This window comes from Podarcis gaigeae, assembly GCF_964106915.1.
Source record: "Podarcis gaigeae genome assembly, chromosome: 2".
Taxonomy (NCBI): Eukaryota; Metazoa; Chordata; class Lepidosauria; order Squamata; family Lacertidae; genus Podarcis; species Podarcis gaigeae.
This window is the reverse complement of record NC_139679.1, coordinates 78,734,096-78,753,689: the sequence shown is the minus strand read 5'-3', so window position 1 is coordinate 78,753,689 and position 19,594 is coordinate 78,734,096. Positions and strand designations below refer to the sequence as shown.

Sequence of the window (19,594 nt, the reverse complement as noted above, 5' to 3'; positions counted from 1 at the left end):
CCCACGTGCGCAACATCACAAGGAGCCAGGGGGAGGAATCGAACGTGGTGGACCCCATCGTCCCCCCCTCCCACTGCCATGCAAGGAAAGGACGAGGAAGTTGCCCCAGCCAGTGGTGGTGAGATGTCAGTCACCGAAGCAGGACCATGCCCTCTTCTGCCCTGGGAACAATGGGGGGCAGCCACCTCAAAAAACATTGGGGGTCCCAAAGTGCCTCAGCCCCTAGGAGTTGGCACCTATGCTCACAGTAAAAGCAGCAGGTGCTTCTCTGCTCACCAGTCCTCCTGCTGCTGCTATGCTACTCTGAGTGAAGTCGTGGTGTGGCTTAGTGTTAATCCCATTTTACTGTGATTCCTTGCGCATTCATATTTAGCCTTGGTTTGGCTTAGCGTTATGTGCAAACCAGGCCATCATCTGCTGGGTTTTAATTATTACCTGGATGCCAATTACATATATCCAATTGTATCTTTATTCTCCCACCACTTTCTCTATTGATTACAATCTTTTTAATTTAACAACTACAACACAAAATCAACTTTACTTTTATTGAAGTGCATCTGTCACTTACAGCATGTTGCTATGTGCACTTTGCACATAAAATAATAGAACGGAATGGACTATGAGGATCATCTAGTTCAACCACTTGCAATACAGGATTCTTTCACTCCATGTCGAGCTCGAACCCACAACCCTGAAATTAAGAGTCTCATGTTCTACCGACTGAGCTATCCCTCAGGAGTATAAATGATTTGTCTCATTTATACATATACAGTGGTACCTCGGGTTACATACGCTTCAGGTTACATACGCTGCAGGTTACAGACTCCGCTAACCCAGAAATAGTACCTCGGGTTAAGAACTTTGCTTCAGGATGAGAACAGAAATCGTGTTCCGGTGGCACAGCAGCAGCAGGAGGCCCCATTAGCTAAAGTGGTGCTTCAGGTTAAGAACAGTTTCAGGTTAAGAACAGACCTCCAGAACGAGTTAAGTTCTTAACCCGAGGTACCACTGTATACTCAGTCATGACACTCTTATTTACGGCTCTCCACTGTTCACTTAACAGTATCAATGCTAATTCTATGTTCAAGACACATTTGCTAGCAAGATGATTCAACTGATGCTTATTCAAGCAGAAAACATTCCTGCTAGAATGCTAGAATGCTAGAATGTCCACTCCTGAACAGTATAATTTTTTTTAAAAAAGGAAAGAATGAATGACATATTAAAGATTTCATACCTTCCTTTTGTATATGAAATGCTACATGTCTGTTGATGATGTGCTATCCATAAGCAATATCTGCATAATTCTAATCTATCCAACATTTTAAAATTGAATTAAACCTGAAATGTTTTCCTTTAGAGAGAAGTGAACAAAGCTTAAAGATTTCCTTGAGTGTCAAGTAATATTTAGATGTATTTATGAGAAAACTGTAAATGTTGCAAAATATTTTCCCACAAAAGAAAACTCATCCTAAAACAAGGGAGGTGTCCAGTGCTGGTTATTGTGATTTCAAGACAAACTCATGCACAGTACAATTCTAAAGACCTGCGAGGAGGAGATAAAGGCGTTGGTATCTAAAGAATTTGACGTTTCCTCTCTTCAACTCACCGAAGCAGAAATGACTTCTTCAGCAACATGTGCTATAACATATGCTATAGAGCAGTCAGAATTGCAGAGTATGCTGCAGATGTGAGTCAGTACCTTAAAGGCTTCCAATTGCTTACAAGCCAAACAGCTTGTTTTGGCTCTCAACACTGTCTCCCCTTATGGGACCTACTTTGATCTTTTTAAGCTATTATACAAATGCAATTACATTCATTTTATGGGATCAACAGGGACTAGAGAAAGAGCACACTAATCCCAGTGTGAGTGATGGTGTGAGAAGCTACTTTTTGTAATATGAATCGAGGGCTGCAAATATCTTTAGCGCATTCCCAAAATGAGACTGTGCCGCAAAGCTGCAAAATGAATTCTCTCCATAAAGCATCTTAATACAGCCAGCAGATATATAGTACAAGTAAGATTCCTGGCCCCTTCTTTCATAAATGTCCTCAATTCTTTCTTATATTTACTCCAAACTGTTACAAAAATAAGGAACCTAATGTTCAGAAAAATGTGCTCTTATGACTGTTAAATATATCTCTTGACCAAGAGTTGAAATTATTAGTTTATTTATCTGAACACAACCCCCCAAAAGTCAGGCAACAGAAGATAATGAAAACAATGTGATTTATATGAGTGCACATTAGAAGGCATGGCTGTGATTTATGCATAGTGCTACTCACTGGGATGCAGGTGGCGCTGTGGGTTAAAGCCTCAGCGCCTAGGACATGCCGATCGAAAGGTCGGCGGTTCGAATCCCTGCGGCGGGGTGCGCTCCCGCTGCTTGGTCCCAGCGCCTGCCAACCTAGCAGTTCGAAAGCACCTCCGGGTGCAAGTAGATAAATAGGGACCGCTTACCAGCGGGAAGGTAAACGGCGTTTCCGTGTGCGGCTCTGGCTCGCCAGAGCAGCAATGTCATGCTGGCCACGTGACCCGGAAGTGTCTCCGGACAGCGCTGGCCCCTGGCCTCTTAAGTGAGATGGGCGCACAACCCCAGAGTCTGTCAAGACTGGCCCGTACGGGCAGGGGTACCTTTACCTTTACCTTTACTCACTGGAAGGCTAACAGCACAACATTCACCTTTTAATAATGCTGCATAATTGCCATTTTGAATAACAACTTTCTATATTTTTTTAACGTACTACAACCACCATTTAATGCTTAAGGACATGGCTCCCTGTTGCACAACTCTGAAGCCCAACAATGGCTGGAGGCCCGCAGGTTCCTCCTCACTGCCACTCCTAAAGCAGATATCATCAGCCTCTTCAGACCCAGAACCCTCTTTTCATCCAAACATGTGTTTGGAGATTTTGCCAAATCTCCAATTTGGTAAAATTTACCATATATAGTATTTGGTATATTTATATTTACCATATATAGTATTTGCATGGTGGTAGTGCTCCTTTTGCAACCCACCTTTGATCAGGGTTTGAGCCACTGCTGAAGACCAGCTGAAGACCAGAACTCTAAAGCACTCAGGGATCATCTCCAGCTCCAAGCAAAGAAGACGGACAAGGGAAACCTGTCTGTTGTGCTGCAATTTGAAGCTGCTGTCTAAAGAGCTGTGCCACCTGGAAGAAAAACCTCCTGCCGTCCTCTGAAGCTTGGAGCCAAGGAGATGCCACATGGTGGCTGCTGCTTCTACCAACCAATTCATTCCACTAATGGGGTCTGAAGTGAAAGTAACTGAGCAGGAAAGCTCTTGGGAGTAGTGGTGGGTGGCTCAGTGCAAATATCAACCCAGTGTGCAGAAACCTGTGAATTCTTATTGACGATGATGATGAATAATTGTTCACTTCCTAAGTCTGTGTCTCAAAGTAGTGAGGCCTTGAGTGGTTGTCCTTAATTTGAGGGTACCAAATAGAGTAACAGCCAGCGATAATGGATGCTGTCTTGGTTGGCACCATGATTCAAGACCCAATTTCTAAATTCATACCTACTAAAGGATAAATATTGATATTTGGAGAATATAAGCCCTAGGTTTATCTTGACACTTTTGTGCCCAATCTCCTATCCCTAGTTGCTCCAACTAGCAGAGCTAGGTGAGAATATGGTCCCTCAAAGGCATTTAGTCCATGCCAGTATCCAAGATAAGCTAGATCAATTCTGGCTGCTATTGAGGGGATATCCAACTGAGCACTAAGATGAGCTGACTGAGTCCCAGGAGGAAACCCCCCATAAATTAATTCTCTAGAACTTCTAGTTCAGATTTGACACCACTTTCCCAAATTTCAGCGCCGTAAAGCATTTGTGCAATATTCTTTGACACACAGATCTTAAGGGCAGGATTTATTAGCTGTTCCTTCTCAACTGGAAAAAACTCTATAACTGCCTAGTAGAATGGGCAAGCTTGCATTATTAGTGTCAGTCGAATTAGGAGTTGAAAATGTTCTGGCCTGGGTTAATAAGGAATAAATTCCTGCTCATCATGAAGGCTACCAGGGCCGATAACTCCTAAGCCCTTTACCCTAACTGGGGTTGCTAGAGGGGGATTTTTAAGCCCAACAACTAAGAAGTGAATGAGGCAGTGAAGTGGTCGAAAGATGCCCAGCTGGGGGGAAGGGGAAGATAGGGGTGTATGTTGGGGGGGGGGGAGAAGGTTCTTATCTTCTTTTTTCCCCTCTAGTGCATGTCTGTAGGAGAACTGTAAATTATCATTATTGTTATTTTGTTTTGTTTTGCTCCATGTCACGAGCTTTTTCAGGAAGAAATTGTGAATGTGTTGGATTTAAATACAGGGAGACAAGATTGTACTGTACAGCTATAATGCAAGGCCTTGGGCTGGCAAATTCCTCAGTCCAAAGTAAACAGGCTACAAGAACAGCTCTGATCATCTCTTTCTTTACTTTGGCACCATTTAACTCACTTCCCTAAATATAGATCTTGTTTTGTGTAAATTGGCCAGTTCTTGCTACACTGTCCATTAAAAAGATATACTCTGCTGTTCAACTCCATATATGCGCATCTGATTCTAACCCCATTTCAGCTACACACAACTATTTAGTTAAATGGTTTTTTATCATTTTCATCTCTTGCTTAGGAAGAACTAAAAGTGCAGAATTCATTTATCCAGGCCAGCTAACCATTTACAAAACAAGCCAAGGAAACAGTTTCAAAATTAACCAATTTTTAAAGACACTGTTTTTAGGAATTTTAGGAAATGGAAAACACCACTTTAAAAAGTGGATCTAAACACACACACACAACTATAATAACAAGAAACACAGAAATAAATTCAAAATGTGTATATTCTGTTTTAGTTTACAAAAACTTATGGTAGCTAACAAGTATCATAAAACCAATATAAAATGCAACAAAGGTCAACAAAATGCAGAGCAAGAGAAACCAACAGAATTAATCTAAGTCATCAGTCAACTCCAGCTTAGGCAAAGGCCTGCTGTAAAGACTTAGACCAGGGGTAGCCAACAGTGCTTCCCCCCCCCCCCATTTTTAAACTACGACTTCCATCATCCTTGACCATTGGCTATGCTAGACAAATCAAAATATTTTTTGCCTGGGGGACAAGAAAACATCAGATTTTGTGGCAGGCAAACCTATACAGAACATACTTGCAGTGTTTCTCTTGGTATTAAATCCCACTGAGTAAACCCAGGTATTGTGCTGTGAGATCCATAAACAATTTTGTTGCGCTTGCTTTGTAAAGGTTTTTATAGCAAGTTCTGCCTTGTTCAAATTAAGATCTGGTCTTCACTTCTACCCAATAACCCTCCTTTCCATTTTTCCCCCCAAATGTCAACATAATCATTCACTACCATTTTGGCTAGTTGACATTTCTGGCTTCAATTTTACATCACCTAAACTGTTTAGAAACAGCCAAGCTTGCAAAGCAGGCAGCTTTAACGGAGATTGCTTATTTTCAGTTTCCTGATTCTGAAACCTGTCTGGGCCACTCTGTCTGGGATACCTGCCCTCTTGGGATTCCCTGTTTAAATGTTAATTTGCTTTGTTATTGGGCACAGATGAAGTTACTTAACTCTGGAGTATGTTGTTGTGTATGATTAGTCCCATTTTAATTGGTATGGGCTTGGAAACCTGGTGTTGTAATCTTTTTTCAAAGGTGGACCTTTCTCAGTAGAGACCTAAATTTTGAAGCCACAACATTGCTAAAAGACAAAAAAGACAGATTCATTTTTTCATAAAGGGGTACTAGATGGCCAAACTAAACTGACAATTGGCTCCATATATGCCCCAAACACAAAACAATTAGAGTTCATTCAAAAAAAAAAATTAAATAAATTCCTCTCCTTCTCTGAAAGGAAAGCAATCCTAAGAGGTTAAAGGTAAAGGTAAAAGTACCCCTGACCATTAGGTCCAGTCGCGGACGACTCTCGGGTTGGGTGCTCATCTCGCTCTATAGGCCAAGGGAGCCGGCATTTGTCCGCAGACAGCTTCCGGGTCATGTGGCAGCATGACTAAGCTGCTTCTGGCAAACCAGAGCAGCGCACGGAAAAGCCGTTTACCTTCCCGCCAGAGCGGTACCTATTTATCTACTTGCACTTGATGTGCTTTTGAACTGCTAGGTGGGCAGGAGCTGGGACCGAACAACGGGAGCTCACCCCATCGCAGGGATCCGAACTACCAACCTTCTGATCGGCAAGCCCAAGAGGCTCAGTGGTTTAGACCACAGCGCCACCCGCGTCCCACACCACAACCTAAATACGAGAGGCACCTCCCTAAAATACATCCATCCTACAATCCTACAATGGGCTGCCTTCCTCAGAAGGAAACCTCTAATAATTAGAGACTCCTACAAACTACTGAAAGTGCTAAGAAACGGAAGCTGTATTTGGTGCGAGCAATTGAAGTTTAGAGGTAAAAAAGAATACATAGTATTAATAGCATGAGGATGAAGAAAGTTTAGCTGTACTTGCCAGCCGTTACAGAGTACACAAACTGGTCTCCTGAGATTCCACAGTGGCAACATTTTACTTTTAACCAGAGATTTAAAGAGACATTTAATTTTGTCTTTGGCATCGTAGCTAGTTGAAATATATTTTTAGGATACAGTCATCAACTGCTGAAGCTGTACAACCTCCATTTATTTTAACATGGATTTTGAATTCATCTCACAGAAATTAATGGTTGTTCCAAATTAGCAAATCTAAAGACTATATATTCTTGCAAGAGGCATCTATCTTCACAAAACACAACAATAAAGTATTTTTAAAAAATTAAGCCTTTGGAAGAAAAGCAAAATAATCAGTTTTGCAACGAGAATCCCTATGCACTAACATCTGCATCTGTAAGATCTGTTTACCATGACTGCATTTATTCCAAAGTCAATGTTAGGTGCATGGTTTTAAAACCTCAATAATTTGAGGCTGTTGTTTGGTTTATTCTAATTTCCCCCCACTAAGACTTCCTAACAGCTTGCAGGTGCAGTTATAAAGGCTTGTCCTTGGCTTGTCCAAGAACATCAAGAGATATTAGGGAACATCTTCCTGATATTTTGGGTGTTAACCAGCGAACAATTTTAAACAAAAATCCTGGAAGGACGGATGGCCAGATGGCTAATTAGGTGACAAGCAGTGGGAGCTCAGCTGAACAATTACAGGAAAATCAACAGTTGTCATTATGATAAAGGACGGCTTCAGAGTTCGTTATTGAAGTCATATTCCCAAAGGCTGTGTAGGGGGGAATTTACTTCTGAACATAGTGCTTTAATATTGCTGTGTCTGTTTTGGCCTGAAGCTACATATTAGAAATGATAAAAGAAGTTCTTTCATACAGTTTTAAAATCAGAGCGGTTGCACTGCCAGTATCAACATGACAAAATGCTTTTGGCTATAAAGAGAGAAAGCTCTGTAAGTAGTACCAGACAAGTGTGAACAGAAACTTTCCTAGCCAATCAAAGCACGAGCCTTATCTCATCTCTCACGGTTTTCTACCTTTTTATATTTCAGACGGATTTAGTAACTGTTGCTTTGGCAGTAATTACAGAACAAGTTCAGCACAATTATTCTATCGTCAGAAGATGGGAGTTTTGTTTTCAGGGCCTTTCCTTTGGTCAGTTCTGTGCCAATGTAACCAGGGCACTTGCTGAGTAGTCTACGGAAGGAAGTTACGCAGCAAGGGAACTCCGTAAATAATGTTTCCTTCAGATGGGAAAAGGTAACTTTTTGCTGTACTGTGGATAAAAAACATTGTTCTCCATTTTCCCGTTGAAAGTTGAAAATAAGGGCTGAGTATTAGGGGTAACAATTTTTTTGCTGTAACAAAAAGGTAGACAATGAGCTGCATGGGCTATATTGGGACCTCTCTGAACACTCTGGCTGCACTATTTGCTTTCTCAGGTAAAAGAAGTTGGATAGGATCAGGGTGAGCAAGTTGTTCAAGCAGTAAATCCAAATACAGTATTTGCAAAGATTGGTTGCCACTACTGAGAATGCCTTCTGCCTGGTTCCCTGTAACTTCGCTTCTTGCAGTGAGGCAACCGCCAGAATGCCCTCGGCACTGGACCTCAGTGACTGGGCAGAATGATGGGGTTGGAGATGCTTTTTCGAGTATACTGGGCCGAGGCCATTTAGTGCTTTAAAGGTCAACACCAACACTTTGAATTGTGCTCGGAAATATACTGGGAGCCAATGTAGGTCTTTCAGGACCAGTGTTACATGGTCTCGGCGGCCACTCCCAGTCACCAGTCTAGCCGCCGCATTCTGGATTAGCTGCGGATTCCAGGTCACCTTCAAAGGTAGCCCCACACAAAGCGCATTGCAGTAGTCTAAGTTGAAGATAACCAGAGCATGCACCACTCTGGTAAGAGAATCCATGGGCAGGTAGGGTCTCCGCCTGCATACCAAATGGAGCTGATAGACAGCTGCCTTGGACACAGAATTGACATGCTGTGAGTCCAATGGACAGCTGTGAGTCCAAAATGACTCCCAGGCTGTGCATCTGCTCCTTCATGGGTACAGTTGCCCCATTCAGGACCAGGGAGCCATCTACACCTGCCCGCCTCCTGTCCCCCAGAAACAGTACTTCTGTCTTGTCAGGATTCAACCTCAATCTGTTAGCCGCCATCCATCCTCCAATCACCTCCAGGCACTTAGGACATTCACCGCCTTCACTGGTTCTGATTTAAAAGAGAAGTAGAGCTGGGTATCATCCGCATACTGATGAACACCCAGCCCAAACCCCCTGATTATCTCTCCCAGCGGTTTCATGTATATGTTAAAAAGCATGGGGCAGAGGACGGAACCCTGAGGCACCCCACAAGTGAGAGCCCAGCGATCACTCATCCCCCACCACCACTTTCTGAACACAGCCCAGGAGGAAGGAGCAGAACCACTTTATAACAGTGCCATCAGCTCCCAGCTCCTCTAGACGGTCCAGAAGGATCTTATGGTTGATGGTATCATAGGCTGCTGAGAGATCCAGCAGAACTAGGAACCAGCTTTCACCTTTGTCCCTAGTTCGCTGGAGATCAACAACCAGCGTGACCAAGGCAGTTTCAGTCCAAATGGTTCCAAATGGTCCGCATCCTCCAGGCGTGCTTGGAGTTGTTGAGCAACCACCTGCTCAATCACCTTACCCAAGAATGGAAGATTTGAGACTGGGTGATAGTTGGCCATATTGGCCGGGTCTAAAGATTTATTTATCTTTAAAGAAGTGGTTTAATAACCGCCTCTTTCAGCGGGTCTGGGAAGGCTCCCTCACAGAGAGAAGCATTCACCAGCCCGCGGAGCCCATCGCCCAGCCCTTCCCGGCTCGCTTTTATTAGGCAGGATGGGCAAGGATCAAGGAGACAGGTGGTCGGTTTCACTTGTCCAAGCAGCCTGTCCACATCCTCGGAGGTAACAGATTGGAACTGATCCCACGCAAATTCCCCAGCCATGGTGTAATCCTGGGTTATTTCAATAAACCATTTTGTAAATTGGGGTAGTCAATTTGCTGAACTACTTCCTCCTCCCACACCAGCCTGCTTGCCCAGTAAGGTTGATTGGGACAAGAAGTAAGGCCTTCCTTAGCAGTTGCACCAGTTTTATGGAACATCTTGCCCCGTAAGATTCAGAGAGCTCCATCTTCAACTCTCAGACTTTTTCAATTCCTCAAGGCTTTTAATTTGTCAGGCTGAATTTGTGGAGAACAGTGTTTTATCTGATGTGCCTGCTCTTTTAAGTTTGACATTACTGTTGTTAAAGTTTTAATTTGGGGTTGTTATTGTGTGATGTTTATCTCACCAATAGAATTTTACATTGTGATTTCAACTGATGGAAGTCAGCCTTGTGTACTACATGCATATTATATAAAAATAGAAGCTTTTTTTTTTTTTGAGGGGGGAAGGATGGGGAAGGATTAACTCTGCTCTGCCAATCCAATTTCCACCCCTATTTGAGAATTTTTTCACACAAAAAAGGGGGTGGAATCCTTTGTTAGGAAATTCAGAGTTGAGAAGTTTCATCTCAAACTAAACATTTTAAAATCTAGCCCATCAATGTAATGAAAAGGATGAAAAAACCCCCACAAACTACCATTATTACAATCTTCAATTTAAATAATTCTATTTTACATAGTTGAATACCACACCGTATGTACAATTGTATCCCAACAACACTACTTAACAGCAACTGATTTATAAAAACAGACCTCATAAAAGAGGTTTGTTAGTGACGAGACCATGCCATTTATTCTAGTTTTCATATATTCCTTTGCTCTGGCAGATGTTTTGTTGGGTGTGGGTCACCCTGCAGTTTTTAATATTCTTTAAAGTCTTGTTTAGACATGTTTATGGAGAATTAAAGCTGTACTTTCCTTATAATCTCTCTCTCTCTCTCTCTGATCTCAATGAATGAATGATGTGTGACTTAATTTGCCAAGCTTTTTATTTCCATCATCTTGGATGAGATCATAGCTTTCTGATCATAACACTTATTTCCAAGTTTACAGGTGAAAAAACTACCAGCCAGTATTGAAATAGTCTCCTATGTGGTAAAATCCTACCTTTTGAAATTCATTTTCCTTTACAAATTGTTTCACCTCAAATTACATACTGATATATCCTCTAGAATGCAGTTAGTTCTACAACTTCATTATGGACATTTTAAAAAAGTAAAAAGTTATGAAGATGATGATTTTATGCTCCAGCTTTCTATAAAACTACACTAGGTGGCTAGATGGTTGGACAGTGTTCTTGAGGCTACCAGTTTGACCAAACTGCGGGAGACAGTGGAAGACAGGAGGGCCTGGCGTGCTCTGGTCCATGGGGTCATGAAGAGTCGGACACGACTAAACAACTAAACAACAACAACAACAACAGGTGGCTACAACGCTGAACAGTCTAGAAGGCAGCATGTCAAAAAGGGAAACAATGTGAACAGAATTTGATAATGCAAGTTAGTTATGGCATCTCATAGACTCAGAATTGTACAATTGGATGGTCAACCCCCTGCAATATTTTCTGCACTGAAAAAGCTGCACCCATTTTGAGTACCAGTGATTGCAATGCAGCCTGCCTACTTCCTGTTCAATATCATTGAATTCCAGCACAAGTAATTAAAATGGTGCATGGGAATCAATTACAGGAAACCACCATTTTGCGTGCACTCAAAGACCATGCGACCATGCATGCACAGGTTGTTTTCAGACCTGGAAGACGATGTAACGGGTTTATTTACGCAATGACCTAGAATACAGCTCCCAAACAAATCAGGAGGTGCCTGTATGCTTTTTTAAAAAACAAACTATGTATAAGACTCCCCCTATTTTTTTGAACCCCAAAATAAGAAAATGAAATCCTAAAATAGAAGTGAAAATCTGGATGATTGGCGGCGGCAAGTTGTTGATCTTTTTGGGGGGCGATCACCCTCAAAGTTTCCAGCGTGAGGTGCCTGCAGTGCACTGTGGTGCAGAAGCAAAGGCAGCGACTGGGGCACCACACACTCTCCCTCGGTGGCAGCTGCTGCTGCTGCGGAGAAGCAGCCTCCCGAGCAGGATGCCAAGGAAGAGCAGGGGGAAGGCAGCGGCTGCTCAGCATCGGGCCATGCCACTGAGCAAACTGAGCTGAGGAAGGTGGTGAGCGGGCTGGGGGCAGGGTGGGAGTTTGAGAGGGGACGAGGGAAAAAAGGAAAGACGGGCAAAGGAGAGGTAGCTGAGGCAGCTGCTCTCGATCCGGTGGTTGAGGCAGCGGGGGCTTCAGGAGGCGAGCCAGTCACCGGCATGCAGCCGGGGGGAGGGGGAGAAAGGGGGACTGCCTCAGACCGTCCAAGCCAAAATCCTGGACACATGTTTAAATATTTAAAAAATTCCCCCAGATGCCCATGTTCTGTGTACAAGACCCCCCCCCAATTTTTTTAAAGCAAAAAACCTTGTATTATACACAGTATTTAGAATTCTAGACTGCATCTCAAATGCTCAAAACTGGCTTAGCTACATGAATAATCCTTATAAAAGCTCTGTAAAGTAGGTCAGGTATTGTGTTACCTTCCATAGTGTATGGCAAAATGGACGAGAGGGAAACATAGTGACTTGCTATAAGGTTACCTGGCAAGCTTATGGCTGAGGAGAGATTTGAGCTAGGAACTTCCAGACTCACATGTCATTTTCTTAGCTACATGAGTTTTCAAACATATTTAGTTTTTTTTTAAAAAAAAACACACATTTGTACCACATTTTTCCAAATCTGCTCAAGGAAAGGAATGTGGAGCAGAGCCCTTGATGGTGATAATCTCAGCCGGCAGTTAGTCACATGGTGGGAGAAATGTCATTCTGAGCTATATTCACATCTGAGTCATGAAGAGCTGTAAGGATCAATACCTGTGCCTTGAATTGAGTTCCCCTCATGGGGAAGTTGGCACAGGACTTGTGCCTGTCTATGTCAGGCTGTATTAACTGCAGCTTCTGAAAGTCTTCCAAGGCAATCCCATGTAGAGCGAATTGGAGTAGCCATCCCTTCAGGTTGCAGAGACACAGGGAACTATGCAAGGATTGTGTATTGACTTGGAACAAAGGCATGCCAGTTCAATTGAAGGAAAGCACTGCAGGTTAGCACTGCCACCTGCTTATCCTAAAAAAAGGATGGACTTGGTGGGAGTTCTGAGTCACTATGTACCTGTTCCAAAAGTGGCAAACGTACACAGCTGAACAGGGCTCATCCATCTGACCACAGCCTCCAGGCACTGATTCAGGGCCAAGGCAGCTGCTCCAGGCTAATCAGATATGAAATACAGAGCTTGATGTGATCAGCATATTGTGGTTAATAACGGTAATCCCCATTTTGTAAATCCCTTATTATAAATATATGTATATTTCCCCGAAGTACACATTTTTGAATCTACAAATTTAAATTGCTCCCTTCCTTCGTGAAGACGTTATTCCGGTCGACATCACAATTTTTCAATTAAATTAGGTAATGTGCACAAGGGCTTGGAAACAATAGAGGGTGGCGTTTCCTGGAATAGGGTGTTGCATGACACAGTTGGAAGCACCAAGCCCATGTACACTCCCCCCTCACTGCAGTGTTAAATCACCCAGCTCAGCCTTCAGAGAAGAACTAGGAGCAGACACAATTATGTTATTGCTAGAACTGGGTCATATGGAATGGAAAGTTCATTTTGGAGCCCAAATAATATAGTTTAATATAGCCAATTTCAATTGTTTCAGACTTTAGTATGTTAAACTACACTAAATTAGCTACAGAATTGTTCAGATGGTTACATAATTAGGAGTTGCTGATGTTTTTTCAGAATGCCATATGAATACAAGCCAATATCTTGACAAATGAAGACATAAACCTTTTTATGTGTTGTATTTATAAATGTATTAGATCCTGAGTTGTTCTTCTGAAGACAAAAAGGGATCCTTTGAAGCCCCTGCTGACAAAAGCGGGAAAGACAGTTTTCACACTCTGCATCCCCTGAGTCACTCCCCAGGTTTTCTCAGATGAGAAATACCATGTTAGTCCAATTTCAATCCAGATCTAGCAATAGAATGGAGGCAGCTCTGTCAGCAACCCTATGCTAAGAACTGAACAGGTGGTGCAATTTCTGTTGGCTCATGACTTCTGATATCAATTGATCATGGGATGAGAGTTGGACATTGGGGGGCGGGGAAAGAGGTGCCCTGGGCATAAGTCTTTAATTTTTAATTGCTTTTAATTGTGTCCTCAAGATGTTTCCAGAAAGGAGGACTGGCAGATAATAACACAGCACTATGACACTATTTAACTTTTTTTGTCTTGCCAATTTCCAATTTCACTTCAAAGCTACAAGTAATATATTAATACAAAGCTTGCCATATCAAGCATCACCTTCCAAATGATGTTCACAAGACTGTGTGTTCTGGAAAGGAGCATAGGCTTCCTGTGGTGCGGTTAAGTAATATTAGCTCTTGCTTTTAACCGTTTTACAGCAACTCCCCTCCCTCATCTTCAGCTACAGGTTTGCCTCTTATTTCCAGTTCCAGAGAAGTCACTGCCTCCACCCTTTAGGGACTTCCCTAGAAAAGGCAGACACCTCCTGCTCAAATGCAATACTAGCATAGACAATATTATATCTCAGCAGAGAAATGGCCTAAGCTAATCCACACAGACTAGAAATATATGATAAGGAAATCTCCACCTAGGGATTTATCAGTGCAGTGCTATCCGAAGGGTGGGCTTTCATAGATCTGCATCCTACAAGGACACTACTTTCTGCAAACACTCCTTCCTACCAAAGGCTGCTGAGGCAGAGGAAGGTTTGTCAGTCTTTTAATGTTCTGAAATGACAAGTGGAAGCTCTGCAAATATCTTGGAAGGCTGCAAGATGTCACTAGTGCCTGTGGGGAATGGGGCTGCAATTCCTCAGGGGAGTGGTTTCCACAATATCTGGTAGGCCTCAATAACATTTCTTGAATCAACATGAGATTGAAGACGTTGAGACCCTGCATCCCTGGAATTTACTTTCAAAGGAAAATATGGTTCCTTATTAATATTAATTGCTGACCAGGGTCTGAGAGGCTGTCTGGACACTGTCCATCATAGAGGACCTTAGAGCAGACATAGCCAGTGTGGCTTCAGATGTTGTTGGGCTGCAACTCCCATCTTCCCTGACTACTGATCCTGTCAGCTGGGAAGATGGGAGGTACAGTCCAGCAACCTATGGAGGTCACCACTTTGCCATCCCTAAGAGACTTCTCTCATCTTGAAAATTTTTATCTTGCCTTTGAATCTGAAAGACACAGACATCCTGCTCCACTGGGGTAGATTTGATTGGTATCCTTGGCCAAGACTATTTTTACAAGGAGATGGTTCTGCATTAGATTTCCAAGTTGTCCTCTCATACACTTATTTAGTGGCAGACTTTCATTCTTCTGGCAGACCTCCATTCTACTGTAACAAGTATATCATTGTTTTCATGATATACCAATTTCTAGAATTTAACTGCAGAATTATCTGAGTTGGGTATTGATTGCAAACGATTAAACCTTCCTCAATAAGAGTCCTTTAAAGAGTTTGCCTTTAAAGTATTATTCTTTCTAAATCTTGATCCTAATTAGAACTTGAACTGCAGTGCAGCTGTTCCAAGATTTGATTAATCTACAAATTGGAAGAAACAACAATAGATGGTAATAAAGAGAAGAATAATGAGCAGGTATAAATAAATTGTTTCTGTTTGCACTGCAAAATGAAATCAAGACCACTGCCTGGAAGGTTATTTAATTTAATTAAACTGAAGGCCAAACATTCTTAATATAAACTCATAAAATGCAACATTAAATTTTTCCTTTAAGCAGGGAAAAATAAAACTGTTTCAAAGCCAAAGGAAATGGGAATTTTCTGATCCAAATGTCAATGACATCCAAGATATTTAATTAGGAAATTCTATATAAAGGAAGGTTGCAAGTTAGAAAAACAACTACCCACAGATTCTTAGCTTTCCTTCTACTTAAGGCAACTGGAATAAAAGTCTTCGAAATTTAGCCTAGTACGTGCCTTGCTCAGAGCCTGAAAAGGAGATTGGTTTTGAACTCATGTTTAGTTCTCCTGTCATAAAATATCATTACATTCTCTGTTAATGCAAAAGGCTGAAACTCAATGGACTTCAGAAATATTATAAACACACAGAAATTCTATATTCTTCTAGCATTTCTCTTCAAGTTTGGATATGGGCTCTTTCTTGATGGTTTATTTTTTTGGGAGGAGCATTTGTGAACAATAAATATCCTCACGAAATTACATTATCCAAACTGCATCTTAATGAGGGATGGCAGACATCCCATATTTTACTAGACTTCCCTACACTGGAAGCTTTGCAGGAAACAGTGTCCCATCTCACAAGGAGTCCTACACTCCAAGGAAGTGGAGGAGTATCATACCAACCAAAGTGACAGAAGCTGTGCCAGAATGCTGCAACACTTCAATCTATGTAGTTACTGGTTTTAAATTGCAAAGATATGTTGTACACCGCTTCCATACCCTCCTTTGTCTATTTCTTTCTCTTAGGCTATACGCCCCCCTCCCTGCACTGTTTTAGGAAGGAAATAAGTTCCAGTTTACTACTTGATTTGTAATTTACAAAAGAACTCAGCAACATTGCCAGTTGCTCTGCTTTTCCATTTATGCTTTTCCAAAGCAAGACTTAAAACTGTATGCCTCTGAATAATAGTTGCTTGGGTTCATGAGCAGGAGAGTGCTATTCCCCTCATGTCTTGTTTTACATCAGCATCTGGTTGGCCACTGTGAGACCGCTCAACTCAATGGGCTTTTGGTCTGATCAAGCAGGTTCTTCTATTATTTTCTGTTCAAGGCTTGCAACACCTAGATCGCCTGGGGGCTGGATGTGGCCCAGTCGCCTTCTCCATCCGGCCCGCAGATGGTCTGGGAATCAGTGTGTTTTTACATGAGTAGAATGTGTCCTTTTATTTAAAATGCATCTCTGGGTTATTTGTGGGGCATAGGAATTCATTTTTTATAAAAAAATATTTAGTCCAGTCCCCCACTGAGGGACAGTGGACCGGCCCCCTCCTGAGAAAGTTTGCTGACCCCTGACCTAGATCAACGTCAACATAAGATTTGTCTAATCTAGTTGTTCAAACTGGAAAACCATGGAACTGAACAAATACCATGTTGAGGACATGTAAATATATATAAATGTCTATATCACAGAAAAACTGCAGCACCTGCTGGGTGGAAGCAGACCTCAATTAGCCCATAGTTGTCTTTGAAAGTAGGCATAAATAATAAGTAATGTCTGGGATATGAGATTTCATTCTTCTTGGATTCACTGGCTATTTATTTAGTTTTTGATGACATCCTACCACTATATTTGCTTCAAAGTCTTTCTGAAAGTTTGGGTTCATGCTTCCACAGTGACCTCAGTTTTCTTCACATTGCTGTCTACTTTGTAGTTTCAAATCAAAAGCAGCCTTGCATTATGATTTCTTGTATCTGCTCATTTGGCGTATATTATTTTCCCCAGCCATTTGATATGATTCAAATTTTCCAAAGGGAAAAAAAAATTAAGTGAAGGAAAATCATAACATTAAGGCTTAATAAATGCCCATATCTTAAGCAGCATAAAATAAGACTGAGTAGACCAAGCTCTTGGCAGACTGCTATGTTCCCTGCACCCACTGTCAACAGCAGTCTCTCCAGCTTTCAGTATTATTTATGTACTTTAAATGTGTTTATCTTCCATTTCTTTTGGGAGGAAAGGATGCTTATAGTGCAGTGAAACAAATGGCCACAAATGGCTACCAAAAAGCCTAAAAATATTAGAAATACAGATTAAACTACAATAGATTCTGCAAGCACTGGCCTAAATAAAAATGACTCATTCCTAAACCTTTTGAAGATTATATTTACTGACTTCCCTGTGGAAGTATCTGCATTGTACCTAACACAGGACTTGAAGGTTAAGACTAACACTTGCAGTAGTTTCAGGTTAGATCTCACTTGTCCTCAGAAGATGGGTCGCAACTTGCAATGAAGGCTGTCCCACACAGAGAAAATATTACCTGCAGTGGTTGCAAAATTTTCTGGGCTAGTGAGCACATTTGGAATTTTGACATGTGGGGAGGAACAACTCCTAAAGAAGCATGTTGAAGTGAACCATCATTATTGTACCATCACAAGTATTAATAAATTGTTTATGCAGAACAATTTAAAGGAATGGCAGATATCACAAATGGTAGAAATTGTGATTCTGTGCCTAGTTATGCTACTCCCCACTGATTTCTTTGGAACTTGGGGTTCATGATAAATATGTGTCACAATTAATAGAAACTAGGGGATAAAAAACAATTACTCCATATAGCAATTACTCCATATCTAAAATTAAACGTGAACACTAAAATAATGAAAATATTATATATGAGTAGAAGTAGGCAATGGTTCAGTACAGTTAACTGTACTGTAATTTTGAAGTAATATCAGTTACTACATCTTCAGCATATGGAAAACATCCCGCTATATATTTCCATTTCCTCTGACCTGACAGTACAGCTGAAAAACTCATCAACAAACAATAACGGCAAAGAGCCTGAATGGAAAGGTACGTAAGTGAAGCTTAAACTAGAGTAGAGGAATCCAGTAAAACTTCCAGCTTGCAAAAAGCCGTGTGTATGCAGTAAGGGATAGATATTCTGGCTAGACTTAATGGAGAAAATGTATGAACAATTTGCTGTATAAAAAGGTTTTCAATCTATTAGTCCTTCTAGCAATATAGACTATCTGGAGTCATAAATGCATACCTCCCATCCAATCTAAGAATGATTACTATGATAAACTTTTAAAAAAACAGATTTTCCTTCTCCGTGCTCTTTTAGATTCTTCCAGTGAAAGCAGTCTATAGCTACTATAGTGGTAGGAAGTTACTGAATGATAAACTAGAACCCATCATGCTTGTGGATTGATTATGCTTGGGTACTTTGTTCTAGGTACCATACAAGATCCAATACATAGTAGTATCACTCCGGTGTTACCTTGGGTGCTAGGTCTGAATGGCCATGGACTGCATGTTGATTTGAGAAACATGTACTCCTGCTTCGACTTGTTAAGACAATGCCTGCATGCTGATACTTATGAAGAGAAGTATTTCCTAAGTCCCATTTTCTAGGGGTACTGAGTTCACGGTGGTTTGCTTTAAAGGAGCGTCATATACACAAAAGAGAAAAGGAAATGGCTCATCCAAGAATAAATCAATAACTGAAGTGCCTTCAAAGAATTCACAAGCCTATGGCCAGTTCTGAGCACCAGTTTCAGAAGAAGGGTATTGTTAAAACTAGAATGTGTCAAGAGAAGGACAATGAGGGTAGCCCTATTCAGGGAAGTTTTTAATATCTAACGCTGTGCTGTTTTTAACACTTGATTGGGAAGTGGCTGGGGAAACTCAGCCAGATGGGCGGGGTATAAATAATAAACAAACAAACAAACAAACAAACAAACAAACAAACAAACAAACAAATATAATGAAGATGGTGAGGAACCTGGAGGCCAAGTCCTGTGGGAGAAAGGTTGAAGGAGTTGGGTGCCTTCAGTCTAGAGAACATGCAATAAGATTGCCATATTCAAATATTTGAAAGTGGGTTGGATGGTAGGATTCTAAAGCATAGCAGTCAGATTGTACCAAAAGGATTTTATAAAGAAAATAAAAAGTAAAAGCATTAGAGAAAACAATAGTAGAATCCCATCTGAAGGTACTACAGTACGCACTAAATAGTGGCCTTTAAGAGGGGCGACCTTCTTTCTTATATCCCATTCCAGTTTGAAACGTGAACTAAAAATACACCCTGGAAAATTATTTCCATGATCCAAGTTAAAATAGCAAAGGCATGTAGAAAGGCACTTTCAGTGGTTTCCTCACCAACTATAGAACTATTCCCTACAGTGCTACCTCAGGTTACAGATGCTTCAGGTTACCGAAGCTTCAGGTTACATATGCTTCAGGTAACAGACTCCGCTAACCCAGAAATAGTACCTTGGGTTAAGAACTTTGCTTCAGGATGAGAACAGAAATCGCGTGGTGGCGGCGCTGTGGCAGCGGGAGGCCCCAT

The 19,594-nt window shown here is 41.5% G+C and overlaps 1 protein-coding gene across 3 annotated transcripts in view; it reads right to left on the bottom strand.

The window, feature by feature from the left end:
- ATG7 (autophagy related 7) overlaps positions 1-19,594 on the bottom strand; it is a 159,434-nt gene that overhangs the window by 70,368 nt on the left and 69,472 nt on the right. The window lies entirely within an intron of this gene.